Genomic DNA, 2933 nt, shown 5'->3' with positions numbered 1-2933 from the left:
AGCCAAGAAGCAGATGTGAACTTTGCTCAAACTGACATGCAAGACAACTTCTGGAAAAAGCTATACTTGTTTCTTGAAGGAAAATACTCTCAATTTCAGGGTATTTCCTACAGTTTCATTAAGAAGAGCTTAACAGAAATATCTGCCACATCAATAAGTTTATTATTATCTTTATCTGAAGAATCTTCATAGAAAATTGTGGTTGAGTTTTTTAGCTCTCAGTGGCCTGCTCTTGCGCTCTGAGGAAGCTTGCCTTCTTTTGAGCTACCCAATCTTTCTTCTGGGCAAGAGACATCTTGGGACGGTTCCACCTCTTCTTTTTAACTTCTTTCTTAGGCTTCTTGGCATAGACCGGATTCTCTCATACAGCAGAATGAGCTTTCTTACACATCTCTTTCATCAAGTCTGGAGTTACATTGTTCTTTATGGACTGAGAAAATTGTTTCTTGTAGGCATCCTCATCCTCTTCCACCAGGTAACACATATAATCTGCAATGTTCTGACCCATGATGTGCTTCCATTGTACTTCTGCAGTGAATTCCTTGCTCTCTGAATCATAACTAGGGGATCGTTTGGTACTGTGAGGTATAGACAAGCCTCCACCCACAGCTCCTTTCAGGGCCCCAAAAACCTTATTTCCAGTAGTAGTTCTGGCAAACCCTGCATCCAAATAGCAGGTGAAGGCACCAGGTTGACCATCGATGCTTTCCACGTTGTGTTCCTCTCCTGTCACCTCCACTTGGCCTTCACAGATCTTGTCCATGCCAAACCTATTGAGAAGCGTGTGGGCCAGCAGCGGGCCAGGGCAGCATGCATAATGTGTGAGGCCAGTCTTCGCGCCAAACTCCAGGAGTTCATGAGCACAAGCTGCACAAACTATCATCTCTCCTTCTATACGGGCATAAGCCATCTGACAAATGGCATCTCTGTTGGTTACATGAACTATCATCCTGTATTTGGGTGTGTTGTGCTTATTTTTATCCTGGATTACTAAGTGTTTCTGAGCATAGTAATCAGTTTTACCCTCTCGTCGTCTTCTAAATTTCACTTGTATCTCTTGCAGTAGGCCTTATTCTTGGCAACTTTGACAAACCCCATCCTGCAGAACAGAGACCCGTGTCTGTGGCTGGCCACAGAGCTGCAGGCCCAGCACTGCTCTGGGGAGGGAATAAAAAAAGAAAAAAAAAAAGCTTTATTTTCTAGCTATAAAATAACCCTTACCATGTAGGGGTTTTTGAGAAACAGAGATGCTATGTGCAAAGCAATGTGCATATTAGCAAATAATAGAGATTCACTGAATATTATGTATTATTATAGTTATCACATCCCTGTGACCCTTAATCTGCTCAGGCTGCCATAATGAAATACCACAGACTGGACCTAAACAACAAATAGCTATTTTCTCACAGTTCTGGAGTTGGAAGTCCACACCAGGCGCCCCGAGGGCAGGTTTCTGGCGCGAGCTCTCTCTCTGGTTTGCAGATGGCTGTCCTCCCCCTGCATCCTCACACGGCCTCGCCTCTGTGTGCACAGAGCGAGCTTTCGTGACTCCTCTTCTCATAAGGCCCCCGTCCACTCAGATGAGGGCCCCACCCCATGGCCTCACTTAAGTTTTATCACCTCCTGAAGTGCTCTGTCTCCAAGTACGTCACACTGCGGGCCAGGGCTCCAACAGACTCGGTTTGAGGGAACACAGTTCGGTCCTTAACAATCCCTGCACATTCTCCAGGCTCCCCTGCCTTCTCGCCATCTCCCCAGTGCGCCTGTGCTCTCTCTGCTTTGTTCTTGCTGTTCTCTCCAGCTCTGTGTCCACTAATAGACAAGCTCAGACTGTCAAATCCTAACTTATCAAAGCCCACCTTAGCTGTCACTTCCTCAAGAAATGCCTTCCGGATCATCCCGACAAAAATTCTCTCTCCCACCTTGAGAACATGAAAGCTTCGGTTGTGCCTTTCCGGTGATGCTCACTTCCCTCAGACAAGTGATGTGCCTTATTTCATCAATACTAAGATGTGGATTTGCCTCCCTTTAACATCCCTGAAAGTTTTTTTTTGTGATCTTAAGGGAGGACAAGAACTGTCTTATCAATTAAAAATTCTTTAATAACAACCTACATCACTGGCCAGTATTAATAATATGACATAGAAATAGTCCTTCAAATGCTCATTTTGACAATGCCTTCTTATATATGTACCATTATATGCACTTATAAAAATGAAAAGTGCAATTATATCTATGAATATTAATTTTTCTTCACACACGAAAAAATTCAATTTTGAGTCTCCTCATTCTGTAAAAAATTGTCATCTAGTACATATTTTAGTTCATTCAACAACTTGCAAATCAAACCCCAGTTCATACGGACAAATCCAAAATTAGGAGACATGAGTAACCTTCCATGTGTTGTGATTTTTAATCGAAAGTTAAAGAAATCTAATTCACAAGAGCTGAAGGAAAAAAGAGAATTCATATTAACTGCATTATATTAAAGTATAACATTTAAAGTGGTAAAATCATAACTTTACAGCCTTTAGTGTCAAGATCAAAATTGCACTGAATGAACTTCTGGTGATCTCTTCTGCCTGTTTCTAGGTTTTGAATAGTTTTTCTGACACCTCTTTGGCTCTGTGAAGAACTTGAGTTTGTCATCACTGGCCCAGAGGCTGTGAATGCTTCCTAAAAATTGAAGAGAGATGGTTGTAAATGATGTTAGGAAAAAGAAAACATTATTTTTTCTTTTCTTTTAAAAATTTTTTTCTAGATGTTATCAGTAGAAGGTTATAAAAACTTTGTTTAGGGACTTTCCTGGGATAACCATTTCTTCACAGTCGCTGTGATGCAGGACGTTACTGTTCACAGCATGGTACCTCAGAAGGATGGAGCAGTGTCCTAGCCAGAGGACAATGAGGAAATCAAAGATAGTCTTCACTTCA

At 41.8% G+C, this 2933-nt stretch overlaps 1 pseudogene; it reads right to left on the bottom strand.

Annotated features, from left to right (window-relative positions):
* Positions 1-211: 211 nt before the first annotated feature.
* On the bottom strand, positions 212-1098 carry LOC100070152 (large ribosomal subunit protein uL18 pseudogene; annotated as a pseudogene).
* Positions 1099-2933: the final 1835 nt, after the last annotated feature.

The sequence above is a fragment of the Equus caballus genome, chromosome 26, assembly GCF_041296265.1.
Source record: "Equus caballus isolate H_3958 breed thoroughbred chromosome 26, TB-T2T, whole genome shotgun sequence".
Classification (NCBI taxonomy): domain Eukaryota; kingdom Metazoa; phylum Chordata; class Mammalia; order Perissodactyla; family Equidae; genus Equus; species Equus caballus.
Note: the sequence above shows the minus strand (reverse complement) of the source record. Positions and strands in the feature narration are given on the sequence as shown.